Here is a 19,856-nt window from a genome sequence, read left to right as displayed (position 1 = left end):
GTAATAATGATAATCATCTGAAGGGGGTCAAATTAATGAAACAGTCCTGACTCATTTGGCTGGCAAAGTCATCCTGTACCAGCTCAAAGAAGTGAGAGGATCTTTACCAGTGTTTCCCGCAAATAGAAAGTTTAATGGCAGGCCGCCACTCCAAAAATGTCCACCACGGCAGCTAGTGCTACAACTGCCTGGTCGCAAGGCAGATTAGTTGAGAAGAGTTAACTTAGATCAGGGCTATTCAATTACAAATCCAGTTGGGCCAGATTGTCAAACCAAGAAGGTTAGCTGGGCCAGTCATTTTAGCGGCAAAGCAGCTCGTAATGACAAATTTTAAAACCAACACAAACAAATTTATTGAAAAACATAAGGTTTATTCGTTGTTTCTCTTTTAACTTTGGTCAGTTTGCAGAGCAAAAGGTGCATACAAAAAGAGCTGAATTAACAGAATCTGAGGTAGCCCCTATTTTTTCCACTTACAAAAGAAAAAAAACTGACCTAGGCTACATATCTGACCTATCTGATCACAAAGTGCATAAAACAAAATAGTGCACAGTAGTAGGCTATTAGAAATAACATTGTTTCCTTTTGAAACAAAATAACTTGCACACATTTGACCCAGGAACATCTCAAAGTGCATAAAATAAAAAGTGCACAGTATTCACAACTATAACAACACTGAGGGAACATATTTTAAATCACCATGTGTGATTAGGCATGCCTCTGTTACGCATCCCACATTCTATTGATGTATTGTAGGCTACAGTTACCCTGCTGACTTAATGGGAGAAGTGACATTTTTTGTTTTGAACGAGAGCAGTGACTTTAGGCTCGTAAGTTGTCAATGCAATTCGAAGGCATTGGTGGAGAGTATGGTCAGTCAGGGAGCAACAAGAGTTGCTTTTTATGGAGTTCATGTGTGAAAAACTTGACTCACATGTATATGTTGATCCAAACATACTGAGCATGACGATCGCTACTTTCTTAATGTTAGGGAACTGATGTGCGTTGACATCAGTCCAAAACATTGCAGGCCCGTTAGTGGAAAGCTCCTGTGCCATGGTTACAGATGACTGCATGTCAACAAGTTCGAATGTGAATTTCCCCTCGTCGAAACTGGAAGGGACCAGTTTCTTAGCTCTGGCGGATAAGTCCCCTTCTATTGCAACAGTGAACGGGTCTCTGACAAAAACGGCCAACTCTGTGGGCAGATCAAGTCCATCCAATCGACCAGCAAAGTTATTTTTCAACATCGCAATGAAATCTGTCATCACATCCGTGATTTGTGCGGGGGATGAGATGCATTTGCGGAGTGTCGGAAAATGCAGCATTCGGCCTGTGCTCAAATCATTTGCGAAAAGGTCCAGTTTAACTTGGAATGCGCACATCTGTTCCACAAGGTCGATGACAGTTTTGTCTCTGCCTTGTAGTCCCAAATTGAGATCGTTCAGGTGTTTGAATATGTCGCTCAGAAAGCAGGCATCGGCCATGAAGTTGTCGTCCAGTATGCGACTCAAGTGCGTTTCTGCCTTTTTTTGCTTGCTGCCGCGGAGGAAAGTTATGATCTCTTCTCTGAGACCGCAGAAACGCTCCAGTGCTTTGCCTTTGGACAGCCACCTCACGTCATTATGCAAAAGAAGGTCGTGGTGCTCAGCAGACATTTCTGACAGCAGCATGCAGAATAAGAGGTGTTGGAGGCTTGATGTGGAGCGAATAAAATTAATTATAGCCATAACGCTGTCCATTGTCGTTTTGAGCGCCCCGCTTAGTTTTGCGCACAACACCGCCTGATGCACAATGCAGTGTAAGGAGATCAACTGAGGTGCAACAGCGGACCAACGTGCTGCCAAACCATTCACTTTCCCTGTCATGGACGGAGCCCCATCTGTCACAAGCATGCACACACGCTTCATATCCAGACCACTGTCAGCTCCTCTCGGAAGCATTTGCCATCAAAAAAACGGACATATATGCACAACTGAGCAGTATCAGTTTTGTCTGTGGACTCATCTACTGCTATAGACATAGTATCAGCTTTCATCAGGTCTCCTAACAGTGTTTCATACACATCTGCAGCAAGAATTTCAACCCTACGAATGTTTGAAGTATCTGACAGGGGTACGTTTTTTATAGCAGATACCACGCTCATTTTAATTTTATCGTCACTTATCACCTCATCCACGACAACCAGCATACAGTCCTTCACGATTTCAGAGTCTGTGAATGGCCTTTTCTTTTTTGCCAGTATCCAGGAAACACGAAGGGATGCTGCAGTAGCTCTCTCTTGGGCTGTGAATGACCGCACCATGGTAGTACTGCTCCGGTTGTAAGATGCAATCAAACTCTGCACTTTTGCAGCCCTCTCTTGAGATCCCTCTGGAAAATTGGTGCGAAAAGTGTGGTGTTTCTCAACATGATACCATTGTAATCTTTAAATACTCCAACGCACTCATTACAAATTAAACACATCGGTTTGGCGTTTGGATGTGGCGGTAAAATAAACAAGTATTTGTCAGTCCAGGCAGGGTTAAACTTACGGTTTTCTTTGGCAATTTTACGTTTCAGTGTTGAGAAAGACATATTGATAGTAATCTAAGCTACTACCGGCACGCTCTGCATTGTTTGCGTGTTGCAGGCTACGTAATTTACGTAGGAATGTGCGTTTTTTGGCGGGACCATAGACATAATAAATACTTTATATTTATATTAATATACTATATATTTATATTAATATAATATATACAGTAATCCCTCCTCCATCGCGGGGGTTGCGTTCCAGAGCCACCCGCGAAATAAGAAAATCCGAGAAGTAGAAACCATATGTTTATATGGTTATTTTTATATTGTCATGCTTGGGTCACAGATTTGCGCAGAAACACAGGAGGTTGTAGAGAGACAGGAACGTTATTCAAACACTGCAAACAAACATTTGTCTCTTTTTCAAAAGTTTAAACTGTGCTCCATGACAAGACAGAGATGACAGTTCCGTCTCACAATTAAAAGAATGCAAACATATTTTCCTCTTCAAAGGAGTGTGCGTCAGGAGCAGAGTCTGTCAGAAAGACAGAGGAAAGCAAACAAATCAATAGGGCTGTTTGCTTTTAAGTATGCGAAGCACCGCGGCACAAAGCTGTTGAAGGCGGCAGCTCACACCCCCTCCGTCAGGAGCAGACAAAGACAGAGAGAGAGAGAGAGAGTTTGTTTTTCAAGCAAAAATCAATACGTGCCCTTCGAGCTTTTAAGTATGCGAAGCACCATGCAGCATGTCATTTCAGGAAGCAGCAGCACAAAAGATAGCAACGTGAAGATAATCTTTCAGCATTTTTAGACAAGCGTCCTTATCGTCTAGGTGTGTGAACAGCCCCCCTGCTCAATCCCCCTACGTCAGGATCAGAGAAAGTCAGCACAAGAGAGACAGAAAAGTAAGCCGGGTAGCTTCTCAGCCATCTGCCAATAGCGTCCCTTGTATGAAATCAAATGGGCAAACCAACTGAGGAAGCATGTACCAGAAATTAAAAGACCCATTGTCCGCAGAAATCCGCGAACCAGCAAAAAATCCAAGATATATATTTAAATATGCTTACATATAAAATCCGCGATGGAGTGAAGCCGCAAAAGGCGAAGCGTGATATAGCGAGGGATTACTGTATATATTTATATTAAATTATATTAAATAACAATTTATGAATAATATATATTAATTTATTATCTATGGGCGGAACCATGGGCTGGGCCACTCGGAGGTTGATTCTGGGCCGCATGTGGCCCGCGGGCCGCCGATTGAATAGCCCTGCTGTATATACTTCTGTCTAATCCCATAATTTCAAATTTACCATAGTAAGCCCATACCATGGGATTTAGAAGCAAGTACCAATGTAAATATGCCATGTACACTTATAGTATGGTATGGTACAGTCTCCAAACTGTACTACAGTAAACATACCATGGTTACCAGTTTCATTTACAACCTTTATTATGGTTCTCACTATACAACTGAAATCACCCCTACTGATGTACCTTTCAAGAGAAGAGAAAAAAGTAAATCTATCAAAAGAAAAAAAAAATTAAGTACAAAATAACCTTTCACTGATATGGACAAAAACTTTTTCAAAATTTTGTTTCACAAAGCTCTTTAAATTTTTAATTCTACAACCTCTTTCATGCAACCTCCGGTATAAAATAGGTTACAATATATTAGTGGAAAAAAGAAATACTTACTGAAACATCACTTCTATTGAAACATGTTTTATCCATTATTAAAAGTCTTGAAAAGATTATACAAATATCATCATTTATTGGTTTAAACTCTATTAATGGTCCATTTCTTAGAGGAAAGTTTCCTGAAGTTCATACAAAGACAAAAGCAAAAAATCTATATAATATTATATTCTATGGTATATGCATATTCAGTTTAGGTCCGTGGAACATTTTTTTCAAAACATGGACAAAAGAACCACAATGCTGAAAACGTACAGTAGATTTTCTGTTTCATGATTTTGACTCATTTACTATAACTTTTACTCCAATGTTTAGCAATTAATGTACTGTAATACATACCAACAATTTTTTCATCATGTTGACCATCTTACAGCTCTTTTGGTAGGTCTTATTCCTGTGATCACCAGCTCCTACCACCTGCCAAAGTATACTCCGGATTGTCCAAGAGCATGTGAATGCAGCCTTACGTTAAAACTTGGCAAATATCATTCACTATAATTCAACACCTTGAAATTCTCTCTTGGCCCACTAAATCAGCTTTCTGTAGTCCGTCTCTTACTGAAAAAACTCTTTGATGTCGTGCATTGATTGGGTAATTATATTCCATCATTGGCATATACAGAGATACAGTAAATAGGAGTTATGGGTAAATTTTAAAGCTGATCATAATACTTCAGTTTCTTTCAATTTTGTGATTATGCAGAGTTTGTCACTTTCTTTAAACAATTTAAATGGAATGAATTGTACATGTGTATTAATTTTAACATTATATTTTAGTATTTTAATGTAATTAAAATCAACTACGTAGGACATTTTTATCAGGATGTACAGCTTTGTCTAAGGCATTGGTAAACTAGGTTCTCCCAGGCTGTACTTAGAAAGCCTTTACACTCCTGGGGCTTCATGTATAAATGGTGCGTACGCGCAGAAATGGTGCGTAAGAACGTTTCCACGTTAAAATCGCGATGCATAAAACCTAAACTTGGCGTAAAGCCACGCACATATCCACGGTACCTCATTACCCTGGCGTACGCAAGTTCTCCGCTCGGATTTGCAGATTGGCGGCACCCAGTGTCAAAGCAGTGCTACTGTTCCTGTGTGGTTACTCTTTCTTTTTCAGATCCACATCCCTGACACGGCTTTATAAATACACTGAAATTAACCGCATATTGTTTATTAGTTTAATACATCTGATTTTAATTAACCAGTAACAATATAATGGTCCACGGAATGGTCAAACTATTTCAAATACCATAACTGCTTTAGCGTTGTTACTCTCACTGCACCTTCTTTTACTTCTTTCAGCTGCTCCCGTTAGGGGTTGCCACAGTGGATCATCTTTTTCCATATTACTCTCACTGCACCACTCGGAGCAGCTGATCGGAAAGAGGATTATCAGTATACAGCATCAAGCACACGCTGCCTCAGCCATACTTCCTATTTGAACTGCTTCTCACACGACATACGCTTCAAAACCTTTCCTGTACGGACCTCGATGTTCAGAAAGAGTTTCATCCCAAGAGGTCTAAATGCAATCAATCTGTCCAGCAAGTGCTCCTTGTAGAACTGTTTGTACTTATAAGTACAATCACCTCACTGTAAACTTGCACTACAGTTATAATATTGCACAACCTGAGCCACTTTATAAAGCGCGTATTTACATATGATGACGATATCATTTTTAAGGTAAAATGCAGCAAAATATGTTTACTATATTACTGTACACAGATAAAACTTTAACTTCATTTAAATAATCTATATTGTTAATAATTAAAGGACACAGTGTTGCTGCAGTAGCACGGATTATTCCTGCCTCGCACTGTATGCTTCACTGGGACTGGCATGAAGGATAGAATAATTAAACATGTACTATGAAGATATTTCAATGTTCCTTAAACGTTTTGAAGAATCTGCATTATAAGCTTACAGATGGCTTAACGTCTATGGAGAAAGTAAAGGAAGAACAGGAATTGGAGGATAGTACGTTTGAAAGAGACAGCACTGCTGTAATAAATTATTTCATCGAAGGTCGCACACAATCACTGCGCCACCTTGTTTCCATGTTTAATAACATGCTTTAACTCCTATTGTCATGAAAATTATATGAAGTATACATCTCAGTATTTTAATTATTCAGAGAGCTGTAATATTACAAATGTAATGGATTCTGTGTCCTGTTAGAGGAAGAGAAAGCCAGTAAGTACGTAGTGATTCACACACATAAAGCACATAGAAGATCAAATACAAAACAAAGCATTTAACGTGCTACTTTAGTTACGATGGGATTTGAGAAACTAGTAAATTTAATGATTTTAAGATGAAGTTTATGATGTTCTACTTTAATGACAAAATAAACTACGTGATCAAAGTGGAAATTTCAAGATTAAAGTTGACATTTCATGCTTTTTCCCACTGTGTGCCTATTTTATTTCTCTGTACCCTAATAAGCTTTCATATGAAACTCAGACGGTGGGCTACGACTCGGCTTTTCACGGCGAATTTGATATCTGACAACTTCTTTTTTATTTCGGGCACTTTGCGACTTTGTAAACTTGAACTTTCGAGTTTCTCGGACACTCTATGTCACTTGATCAACTTTCTTTTCTTGTTTATACCACTGTTTAAACCAACAAATAGTACGTTTTCCTTGCCTCCACTTGGTATTCGCTGAAATTCTTATATTTTCCCCCATGCTTTTCCCATTGTCTTTTCACAGAAGGCTGAGCTGAAGAGCTATTTATATTGATTTGCATATTCAAAGAGGCGTAATTCTGGGAGGAGTTGGGGCGGGACAGCAGGCGCTTGCACATGCGTTACTTTTTATGCTGATTGGGATTTATGTAGTGGAAGAACGTGGAAGTTTGTGTATGCATAGATTCCTGCATCTGGATTTTTCTGTGCGTACGCACATTCCCGCTTTTGTGCTTACACCATGTTATAGTGTGAGTTCTATGCACGGCGTTATACATGAGGCCCCTGGTGAGATCGATGTTCTTTAAAAAAATCCAATTTTTGTCTTTAAATTGCTTCATGAAGTTTTTTAAACAACCAAACTAAAACTGTTCTGCAAGTAGTTCTGTACCAATGACCAGCTCTAGCATGTTTTTCTGCCCTAGGTGAAACTGTAAATGGCGCCCCAACACCCCCTATGGTTTGAGTGGAATCATCACTGGTAGACCAATACATAGAAACCTGTGGACATTAGAGAGGAACCAGCACTGGGGAGAGCAAAATATAATATTAGTATAATAACTATAGTAATTTCCAAAATGGTCTTATGGTGTTTTCACGTGCTTTTGGAAAGACAGTAAATCCAAATTGCCCAGTTAGAAATTCCGAGTTCGTCCAGTATTCACATGTTAGTTCTGACTCAACAGCTCGGGTTTACTGTTTGTTCGCCCGTATGAAGATTATTATTATTAATATTATTGTAGTTGTTCATGTTATTGTTGAATTATTATCTCTGTTATGGCAGCCCCCCAATGGTTTTTGACATGTCAGCACCTCTGAAAACAAAACCAAATCTATCAACCAACCCGTAAATGAAATAAAGAAACGTACAGAAGATGAGAAAAGTGCATCCTTGAATTTGGAACTGTAGAGTGTCAATCGTTAAGATCAAACATCACTAGTATTTGAAAATAATATAAAACAAATAACTGGACAGTCGTCATGACTCAGAGTGTTTGTAATTCAGAGCTTATATTATTAAAAAAACAATTGCAGCCCTAGGTGACTGCCTAGTTCGCCTAAGTGGGAGAGCCAGCCTTGCCTGTACAGTATCAAGGTGGTTATAGACATAAAAATTATAACTTCAAAAATACCTCCTAAGACAGAAGCCACACTGGTGCAAAGTGTTTCTGTATTCTCATAAAATTTAGTTTGAGTTTATTATTGTTACAAGATGTTTACCAATTTTGGTGAGCTCTGCTACCTGGTCTTTAATTTAAAACATTATTGTAAAAACTTCCATAGTTCATTTAAAAGAAACCACTGTTGAAAATTGCAATGAATAATGTCATTATATAGTTAAAAATTATTTGACTTTTGCAGTGAAATTATATTTGTTTTTGATTCCGAAACCTCAGAAAACAGATATATTGGCCATTATTATTTCCATTTTTTGTTAAATGGTATCACAAATGTAATAACATTACAATGTAAACGATGTACTAAACATTAAGACACAAAAAATGAGAGGAAACCATGCAGTTAATCAAGTACATTTGGTTAATTAATAGTCAATATGCCCCAAAATCATATGTTAGCAATTTTTTTGGAAAATAATTAGGGCCTGTGCTTCAACTATGCAACTTCCAAGTATATTTCATATCTGTGAATAATTTTGTCCTCATATTTATATATTTATGCTTGACTTCTAGGAGCGCTCTGCTATGCTGAGTTAGGTACAAGCATTAAGAAGTCTGGTGGACATTACATTTATCTTTTGGAAACCTTGGGACCCATGCCAGCATTTCTTCGTCTCTGGGCACATGTTTTGATTTGGTAAGTTTCTGTGAGACAACCATGCAGATAATATATTTTGTATTGTCTGGTCATTAATGATTAAGGTTTGGCAAGTTCTAAAGACTAATGGACTGATATCTCCATCAACATAAATGTTTAGATTACATCTATGAGGTACTCGATGTGGTCTATGGAGAGTGAATAGTCAATGCCTACCACCTGGTTTATTTCTGGGGTAGAAAATGTAAAAAGAATACTCCATACTCTCCGGAAAATTTAGAAAAAGATGGAATTCTTCAGGTTGTGTTTTTTACTGTACATCAGAAGATCAAACAAGATTCAATGTTTGCTAACACAGGCACAGATATTATTAGAATAAAATTTTTAATTTGGTATAGTCACACCTTGAGTTATTTCTGTTTTAAAGTGCTTGTGAGGATTCCTCAATTAAATTCTGTCCATCTGGACATATACTAATATATCCCAAAAAACAAACAGTATACTTTTAATTTGTTTTGAGAATTTTGCTCAAGAATAAGAATTTTTACCATTAGAATCTCAAAATGTAACATTAGAAACATAAAAAATAACAATCATAAACCTTAAACCTAAACAATGATACAAAATTTGATCTAGGAATCCTGGTGTGTGTTTAGAATCATATATTGCCTATATATATATATATATATATCTTATATAGTGTATATATATATATATATCTTATATATATATATATATATATATATATATATATATATATATATATATATATATATATACACTATATAAGATATATATATATATATATCTTATATATAAACATCTGCGTGTGGAAGTGTGTGTGTCTATCCGGCCCGGAGGTGCGAGGCATCTACAGCATGAAGCCCAGAGAGCCGGCAAGGCGGCCCTAAGTTAACAAGTCAGAAGAAGAATGTGACTCTGTTGCCAAAGTAAAACCACCGAGAAAAGAGAGCTACTCAAGCGAGACAAGCACATCAGCAAAATGAAACCTGTACATCTTTTAGGGCCTTCTTGTCACTAGAGTTTTATGCTGTCTTCTTCTGGAGACTTTTTAATTTCCTACCATAAATCTGTTAATTCTTTAGTCTGTGTTTCATTAAACTGTATTGCAAGTACAGTAGCAAAGTCAAGATCAGCACATTCCCCACAGCCGCTGGATGCCATAACCTTGCCCAACACCCAGTCCATGTAACCATCAATCAAGGCAGGAGCAAGAACATAGCCCTGACGAACCCCACAATCAACTGGGTTAAACGAAGAGGTTCTGCCTCAGCTTTGCACAGCTCACACAGTATTCACAGTGTACAGTCTTTAGAGTCTTGGTGCTTCCTGTTTTGCTATATGGTTGTGAGACATGGATGCTATTCAGTGATCTGGGACAAAGAACGGACTCCTTCAGTACTGTGTCTCTTCAGAGAATCATTGGGTAGTGCTGGTTTGATTTTGTGTCAAATAAGCGGTTGCTCACAGAATCCCGAATGAAGCTCATTACCTGCATTGTGAAGGAGCGTCACTTACGGTACTACGGTCATGTGGTGCGATACCTCGAGGGTGATCTTTTTCACAGGATCCTTATTGTTAATCCACATTGTACCAGTGCATGCTGCCTAGCCTGACCTGACCAAGTACAGCATCAAGTAAGAACTGACATTTCTACATTTTATATTTAGGAATTATTCTCACTGGTCTGTTTGTCCCTAGTAATAATGGTTTATATACAAAGTTAGAGGGTGTTAATGATTCAATAGAGTGAAATGAGTGGCAAAAAGGTATGGTCTTCTAAATAGATCCACAAAAAACAACCTGCCCCAGGAAAATGAGAAGCTTAAGGCCAGACTAGACCTCAAAATGGAGATAAGGCTTTAAATTAAAAAAACAATAGCCAAAACTCTAAAACCACACAAAGTATGTTCCTCTGGGGGCTGAAACCATGAAAACTCCAGCTGGGGATAGAGACAAGTTCACAAGAATCTTTACAAATTTGAATGATTTATTAACAAAGAAGGTTAAATAAAGAACAACAGCTCAAAAGAGCTGTTAGGGAGTTGCCTAAAAATCAAACTGCCAAAAACATCAAACAAACAGCAATCAAACTCCCAAAAACATAGTCCAATAATCAGAATCGTTAAACAGAGCAAAAAGTAATAAGATAAAAAAAAATGCTGTAATTATAACAACTCATAATACTCACAAGAGACACCAAACCGTCTTCATCAGAGTGCATACGATGCACTGCAGAGGCACTGCATGTCCCATCAGCCTGTAAAGGGCTAGGTGCAGTCCCTCAATGGAGACTGATAGGTGGCCTCACGTCTTGGTGAACCACCCACAAAACACAGGGAACATAAAGGCTTAAAGAAACAGGGCATAAATATTGTTAAACATAACAAAAACAATAATACATTAAATATATTAATTAATAACAAACAAATATAACAGTATTAGTAGAAATAATCATAATAGATATTTGTAATTGAAAAATTAATGAAAAAGACAAGTAAGGAACCCCAGTCAGAACATTACAGATGTAATGTTAGGTTATGCCTAGAGAAAGACAAGGTTTCATTATGTTGGAAAATTCAAATCAGCTCCAAGAAAGAACTGCTCATTTGGCTGTCAACTCCACCAATAATTCTCATTCCCAGGTATAAAATAGCCTCACCCTGACAAGTATAAAAACTGTAGTCAAATTACACACACAATGATTATTCACATTATAGATACATCACACAGATTAACATCAGCTGCTGAGTAGTTGCTGATATATTATTCAAGTCAAATTTCATTAACTACTAATAGTAACCAATGGTTTAATACATGTGCTTTTTCTCTGCACCTTCATATCAATTGACAATTGTTAGTATCTTCTAGCCAAGAAAAGGGTAAAATATTGTAGTTTGTTTTAATGACATTAGTAATTATTCACATTTATGGAAGGAGGACTACATTTCTATGCATTACAGTGTTAAATAGGCATCCACAGAAAACCTCCAGGAATTCTTCTTTGTCAATATGACTACAGAAGTTCCACAACATCACTCATAGCTTTTGATAAAAGCTAGATAGAATTCAGTTAAACAATTTTATGTTCTGGATATCACCCTTCAGTGGTCTATTAAACTGGTCGCTCAGTGTGCATCTACTGCCATCGCTATTACATCCCAGTGGTGCAACTCAGAGGACAATTTTCAGAGACTTATTGGAAAGGTAAATGATTTTTCCTATTGTCACAAACAGTCCTTAAAAAGCTTTCATTTAAATGCAACAATTATTTTTCTTTGTTCCTTTAGAATGTCTATAATACCAAAAAATGTACTTTTGGCCACTTGTTTTGGTTCAAAGATATGTATCTTCCCTTTGTATCTTCATTTAATGCAACTACAATCATATTCTTTTGTTTCTTACCAAAATCCTGTATTCCTCATATAGCGTTTATTATTTTTTCTTTCCCTGTTTCAGTAGTTCTATAGAACATCTTTTTTATTAGCAAATGGCCCCTGATCTGACTAAAATGTCAAGTACTGAGTAGAGTATTTGATCTGTTAGTCTAGTGAAACAGGCACTGGGGCACATTATAGCAAGAGATAAAAATATGTATATATATTTCCAGACTCATTTCAGTTGCAGGTGGTGTGATAGGAGTTGCAACTCAAATAGCAGCTCTCCAAACCGAGAATGACCAAGGAGGTTAAAATTCACAAAACACTGAATCTTTTCAACCTCAAAGGCAGAGCCAGTCAATCCATTAGGCAACATAGGTGGCTGCCTAGGACAGCATCATCTGAGAGGCAACATTTCTGGAAGTCAAGGGGTGCTTGCTGCAGACACCCCTACAGGATCATAGAAGTATGATAATAATGGCTATGGCATGTACACAAAAGGGCAACTGTTTGTAGTTCTGAAGGTACGTGCAGCCCAGATACCAAGCGGGATCCCAACCTATTCGGTCGACAAACTATGATGATGTTGAGTGTGTGACGTTACATTCTGGGCACCATTTATGAAAGTAAAAGTGTGTACACACTGTACGTGCTCCTTACATCCATGGAATTTATACAAAAGGATACCATTTATGGTATTGAAGGGGCACTCACTCCAGACACCGATGGGAAGACATGTCATTGAAGTCCAATAACACTGACTACCTGCTATGGACAACAAAGGGTGACATCCATCCACCCCATCTAGGCATCCAAATGGGCTTCTACTGGCATAGCTCAAAGGGATACAAGATTGAACATTTAAAGAAAAGCAAATAAATCCCTATCACCTCTTCAGAACGTCTTGGTCTTCAGGGACTCATAAATTCTCATGGAAAGGACTTTTTATTTGCATGATTTGAGCAAGCAACTGGAAAACAGACATGCAACACGAGTAATGTGAGATTTTTCTTTTTTTTTCCTTGAACGTTTTTCACAATGTTTGCCAGTGTAGAGCACTACTCACTATTGACTCCTGTTATGTGATGAACTTCTGTTTCTCCATTCTGAATGAAAACATGAATTATTTTTTTTTTCTCAGCTGCCATTACAGTACATAAGAGTAAGTAAAATATAAAAATATATATTATTTTGGGGTGTATTCCTTTAAAGCACTTCTAGGATAAGCTACAAGAGGAGGTAGTTCTTTTCAATTGAGTTGACAGTCATCAACCATACTTCCTAAAAACATCTTCAGTTCCTTGTTTAGTCTTTTTACTTGAGTAAGTTAAATTAATGTTAAATTTAATTGTTTGCCAATCTTCATGCAGAAGTATTTCTAGAATTTAAAGGTAAATTGTGGATCATGATCTAAGATTATACTTTTAAGAAAGCCATGCAACCGATGCAAACATATTTCTGATAAAGGCCATTACTGGTTCTTGGCCTGTTGGTAGTTTCTTAAGTAGAATAAAATTCATGGCTTTAGACAATCTGTCTACAAATTAACTTTCTCTAATTCTCGGTCCACTCAGATGAAATTGGTTTCTGCGATGTATGTCTTTTCAAACAAGGCTACCTTAAAGTCCTTGCACCACTCAGTCAATTTGGGAACATGGATATAATTTTTAAGAACATTACTTTTGCCTTTAGGAATGCCAGTCAAAATAACAAGAAGTTTGACAAACGGGAAGAGACAATTCACTACATCAAGCTTTTTTATTTAGCTAATAGCTAAACTGTCCGAATACCTAATCCAGATACTTTTTAAAGGTTGTCAAGATTTATACTTCGTCTACATGTCTTGGTATTTTGTTTCGGACTCCCACAACTTTTTATGTAAAGAAGTCCTTGCTGGCTTCAGTCCTGAATGTACTCTCCCTTAATTTCCAATGGTGTCCTAGAATATATAATTCTCAGTTAAGCTGAAAGAATTCTACTGGATCTACTTATTTACTGGATCTACCAATTTACTTTATCTTGTATGTTATAACAATGTCTTTGATAACTTTTAAATACCTTGATTAGGTCCCTATGTATCCACCTCTGCTTGAGACTAAACCAGTTTAATGCTCTGAGTCTGTCAGAATACAACATGTCCTGGGATGCATCTAGTTGGTGCTCTCTGTACAGTTTCAAGTGCTGCTATGTCTTTCTTGTAACGTGGTGACCAGAATTGCACACAGTACTCCAGATGTGGTCTTACTAGAGTACAATTTAGTCTGAGCATAATATCCCTTGATTTATACTCAACAGATTTAATGATATAACCTAATATTTTATTTGCCTTTTTAATCACTTCTGCATATTGCTTAGATGACGAAAATGTGTCAACATAAACCCCTCAATTCTTTACAGAGGATGCTACTTGTAGGGCAGTGTCTTCCATCTTGTATTTCTAATTGACATTCTTTTTTTGCCCACATGTAGCTCTTTACACCTTTTCACATTAAGCTGCATTTTCCAGTTTCCTTGACTCAGTTGTGCTATTTGGGGCTGTGGGGTGGGGTGGGAAGGGGTGAAAAGGGGTGGGTACTGTAGGATGTGTGTTTTTTATATTGTATTGACATTTTTCAACTTACTGTTAATTGTATTTTTATATTTACTTAAAAAAATTTGATTTAAAAATTAAAAATCTATCTATGCTCACTAAAACTGAAGTACAACCATTTAAGGGAGGAAGATCAGTAATACAATCCATAGAGAGTTCATCCCTTGGTTTAACTGGAAAATAATCTGTTGCAGTAAGCTACACATTCATATAGAGACTCTCTTAGTTCCTACTCATCTCAACAGTTCACTATTAGACTGAGAACTGGGAACTGTAGGCCACTGCAGTAACCTAACATCGAGCTCATTAGCATGTGGAACCAGCTTGTGGCTGTACAGGGATACATATGGCTAGCGAAACAAAGTTTAGGTACCTGTGGCACTCAAATTACAGGAACACATTCCTCACCCCATTATTCTTCAACAACCAGCCTGTACCATGGACATAAGAATAGATGGGTTAATGGATTCACACATTTCACGCCAAGTTCTAACCAACCTTTTGCATGTCACAGTAGCAGCTGAGATTTGTTAGACCCAGTAACATGTTTCCGGTATTCAATTGTCCAGACTCTAATGTATTAAAATTTCAAAAGGGCAGCTGTTTCCCAGATGATGAAACCACTACATGTGGCATCAACAATCATACAACACTCAAACTTGCCTAGATCATTTGTCGAACAGCAAATAAACCTCCTGACCATTTCTTCAGGCTATATAAGTGGAGCTGCTGCCACATTATTGGCTATTTTTTGAAGAAGAGGTTATTTGTATTAATGAGCAAGAGATCTCTAAAAGCAGACCAGGGAATGAATGAATGTAAATATATAAAACAATATTTTGAAGTATTAGACTGAAATGTAATACTTAAAAGTTTTTGAAAAGAAATATACCAAAAACAACAGTAGATTATTTTGATCATATATTTTCTTATCCTGCATTGCAAATAGAGCTGCCAGTTTATGCTTCTGACCCTGCACTGGATTAAGTGGGATTGATAAGAGATTATTAAATATTCCTGATCATGCAAGACATTACACTGACAGTGGTTCCAGATAAAATATAGCTCTTAACCTATATGTTGACAACGATGACTTTATGCAATGCCTTGGTTTAGATATTTTGCCCACTTATTTTTCTTTTATTTGCACTGAAGGACAATGTGAAGGAGCATCCTGATCACGTTCTGTATGACACCTTAAAGTTATGTACTTCAGGTTACAGGCACGTAAATGTGTCTGTGTATGTTGCTTAAGAATAAAAGTCATTTATTGTGACATAAATGTGACTGTGAAATTGTTGTTCACATTTGTGTTCACTGTGATTAACGTAAAGTCTCTATAATTATTTTCATCATATCTAAGACTTTGTTACAGATTGGTTTTGGTTTTGATCTGTTTTGGATACATTATATCAGTCAGCAGTGATAGCCCTTCACTCACTGCACTGTATATTCTTCCTCCACCTACATTGTGTGTAGCAAGTTGCTGAACTCTTAAGCATAAAGTGTCAACAACACACTATATTTATGATAATAAAAATGCTACTTAAAGGTACTTTTTAAATTCCATATCCGGTTGGGATTAGCTACCGTAAATAAATGCCTTACAACCTGTGAGGCTAAGAGGAAATACACCCACTTTGTGTAACAATGCCACAGATTTGCTTCTTAGCTACCAGTTTCAGCATGTACATTGAGCAGTCTGTAGACAGTTACTGTGCAGTCAAAATTTTGTCTCAGATAAAATAAAAAGCAGAGGGATTAAAAAAAAAGATTTAGAAGAAAAGCTGCACTGCTTCCCTCCCTAACATTTAATTATTTGTTGTTTTTGTCTAGGCCTGGGGCATCATCTGTGGTGGCTTTGGCATTTGGCCGATATATTATTGAACCTTTCTTCAGCCCCTGTCCAGCACCAGAAGTACTCATTAAAATGGTTAGCATAATTGGAGTCTGTAAGTAATTATTTGAGTTTAATGTGATCTTTTCTTCTTGTCTGCTTTAATCAAAATTTTAATTATATACACACTGAAAAGACAAAGAGTTGTTGCTCAATCCAGCCACCTCAGTCCTGAACAGAAGAGAAACTAAAGAAAATGATTAAAGTAGTCCTTGTGGTCAGTTATTCCAGAGAGCAGTTTATCCTGAAAAAGTACTGTACTACCTCAGAGTCGGGGCTCTGTCTTCGTATACAGTAGGTCCCAGATGACATCTGCGCCATAGTGCGTCATATAATTTAAGAATAATCTATCTTGGTTTGTGCTCAACCAATTGTGCTGGCATCTCAACACCTTATTGACCTTCTTAATAGCTTCTGTACATTATCTAGACAATGACTAGTCTATGAAAACTCTACAGTCTTTCCTTTTATTTTATTTTATTTTATTGTAATTTCTTGGGCTAATTTATGTTTTTGAATACACTTTTGTTTTTTTCCTTTTTGTATTTTATTATTGAATTAGTAGGACTATCTTGTTCATTTAGTATTTGTTATTATTATTTTATTAGTGAATATCTTTGTTTATTGGATTTAAACACTGCAGCTGTGGGGACAGACTTTAGATTTTATAAAGCTGTTCTGACACGGAATGGAAAAAATGGGCACATGGGAATAAAGATGTTTAACAAGAACCAAAGCTGAAAAAGAAATTCAGAATAATCCAGCATTAAATACAAAATGTAATCTGAAGCTCAAAGTCAAAAAACAGTACGTAAATTTCTAACTAACTGAAACTTCACACATAGGATTAGTTCTATTGTTTGTACTCGCAATCTCAGACAACCCTAAATTTTCCGACAACAACCTTTGTACAGTTTAACTCATGATGTATCATTTCACGCACGTCCTGTCATTTTACATGGCAAAATGGTAGCATCTGCTAACAAAATGAAGCACAAAATGTTAATGCCTGGGGAATCCAAAATGACACCACAGGAGAATTTTAAACAGACAACTTTAACCATAAAAATAAATAAATAAGTAAATATGTAAAGGTGAAAGACTCCCAGTAGCAAAATGCTTGTTGACCAATGAATTAAGCATACTATATATGAGACTGAATTGACTGGACTAACATAACTTGCAGATTAATATTATTATTATTATAAAAAAAAGACATTATCAACCAGCAGCTAAGCAGTATTTAAGCTAATTAACTACACGGGTAAGGTACAGTTCCCCTAAAATATATAAACAATAGGATTGACTTTCAAAGGGAACTGTAGTTGATCTGCTGCTGGGTATGTAACAAGGATCATGGTGTGGTATTTAATTTCTACAGTGTATGGAAAGGCTGATTATGCTAGAGAAACCAAGAACAGGGCAGGATTGTGATCTGCACCATGCTGAAAGAGGTATTTAGCAGTAAGATGCACAAAAGAGTATGCATTATGGTTTATCTGTATCCAAAGCTGCTTTTGCTTCAGCGTATTTTAAGACTAGAATTAAAATCTTTTGAGATAATTTGTTACATTGTGTATTCCCATTATACAGAAAATCAGTTCCTTTACAAAGTATTTGTTATTTAGATAAATTTAATTAATTTATGGGTTTTAAGTAATATTAACATCTAGTTGGGGAGCTTACTTTAGTTCCTTCTCTCCTTTTATATGGTAATATGAGTATATGAGTCCTCTTGTGGCAGACCACTTGGACCCACTTCAGTTTGCCTGTCAGACAAAGATTGGAGTAAAAGATGCAATTATCTCACCGTGTTCTCACCTGGATAAATCTGGCAGCACTGTGGGTATTTGTTTTTGGATTTCTCCTGCATCTTCAGTACCATCCAACCACCCCTGTCAGAAATATGCAGGTGGATGAGCCTGTGGTGTCTTGGATAAAAGACTATCTGTCGAGCAGACCAATGTTTGTGAGACTCAAGGAGTGTTTCTGATACGGATTTGAGCAACACTGGAGAACCACAAGGAACAGTCCTGAATGTTATGCTATTTGTACATTTTATAACTTGTGTATTTTTGTGGTGCTCATCAATCTCAGCATTTTATAATGGTGACACATCATATGGCACACCTCCTTTAAGTCAGAGCCACATAACTGGCAATAGATGTCGTAGTCAACAACAATACTTTATTGCCATTGAAAAAATAGAGAAAATGACAGTATACATAAGGAAACATTTAATCTATTTGATGTCATCCAAATGAAAAAAATAATTCCACAAAATAACAAATGTAACAAGTAAAACAAAAAATAACACATCCCAATGTAAAACCATAGTAAAAATGTTGTAATATACTTTCAAGACAATGATTAGTTTGCTTCTGTACTACCTTGATGATTAGAGAAAAGTGTTTTTAATGAGAAAGGACCAGAAGGTAAGACATAGACAAATTCGTGCCAATTCATTAACTCCCTGCTGGATACAGTTTTTTTTCCCCTGTCATTTTATTTCTCACATTTATTTAACCACTTTTGTCTTTCTTCATCTTTCCCTAGCGTTTGCTGTGGCTGTGAACTGCTGGAGTGTCAACTGGGCAACATGATTGCAGATACTACTTACCACCATCAAGATGGGGGCCTTGGTCTTAATTATTGTGCCGGGAATGATCAGACTTGCTTCTGGTAAAATAAATGTATTGTTTACTGTTTTTTGCTCTTTTGATCTAAAAATTAACTAGGAAACACTGTTCCTTGATCCCAGGATGTATAGATGCTGACACTAGAAGCCTGCAGTCAGTGATGCCCTGTACCAAGAAAGGGAGAATGGGAATATCTAGGTGCAACAAATATACATATTTTTTGGAAAAATGGCAAGCAGATAGTCAGGACATCTAGGCAGTCAATCTTGGCCACAGACATTTTGTATGGTTTTCTCTAGGTAAGAGCAAGTTAGAGAGAAAATGGAATCAGAAGATATATGGATGTATTAATGTACTGTAATAAAGAAAGTTCAAGACATTCAAACAGAATCATAGTCAAAAAACAGAGCGAAGCAGTCAGATACCAGAAAAGCAGCACATCAGCAGGGCCAAACTATGAGATTGTAATTTATAAATTGTAAATTGTAATTTAAGGGCAGAAAAAAAAGTTTCAACCAGTGAGCTCACAACTAAGTATTAGAGTAATGCCAAGCTTGGACAATGCTGACCTTTAAATCGTCGTGGTAGTGACGTCACATGTCACACACTCCCACTTGTTCAACTTAGTAGCGGAATAGCAACCATCA

General features: G+C 36.9%; 1 protein-coding gene and 1 pseudogene across 1 annotated transcript in view; both read left to right on the top strand.

The window, feature by feature from the left end:
• Window positions 1–19,856, top strand: part of LOC127526862 (cystine/glutamate transporter-like) — a 193,879-nt gene that overhangs the window by 48,557 nt on the left and 125,466 nt on the right. The window lies entirely within an intron of this gene.
• LOC114648800 (cystine/glutamate transporter-like) overlaps window positions 3,942–19,856 on the top strand; it is a 62,719-nt pseudogene continuing 46,804 nt past the window's right edge.

The sequence above is a fragment of the Erpetoichthys calabaricus genome, chromosome 1 (genome assembly GCF_900747795.2).
Source record: "Erpetoichthys calabaricus chromosome 1, fErpCal1.3, whole genome shotgun sequence".
Taxonomy (NCBI): Eukaryota; Metazoa; Chordata; class Cladistia; order Polypteriformes; family Polypteridae; genus Erpetoichthys; species Erpetoichthys calabaricus.
This window is presented reverse-complemented; position numbering and strand designations above follow the sequence as displayed.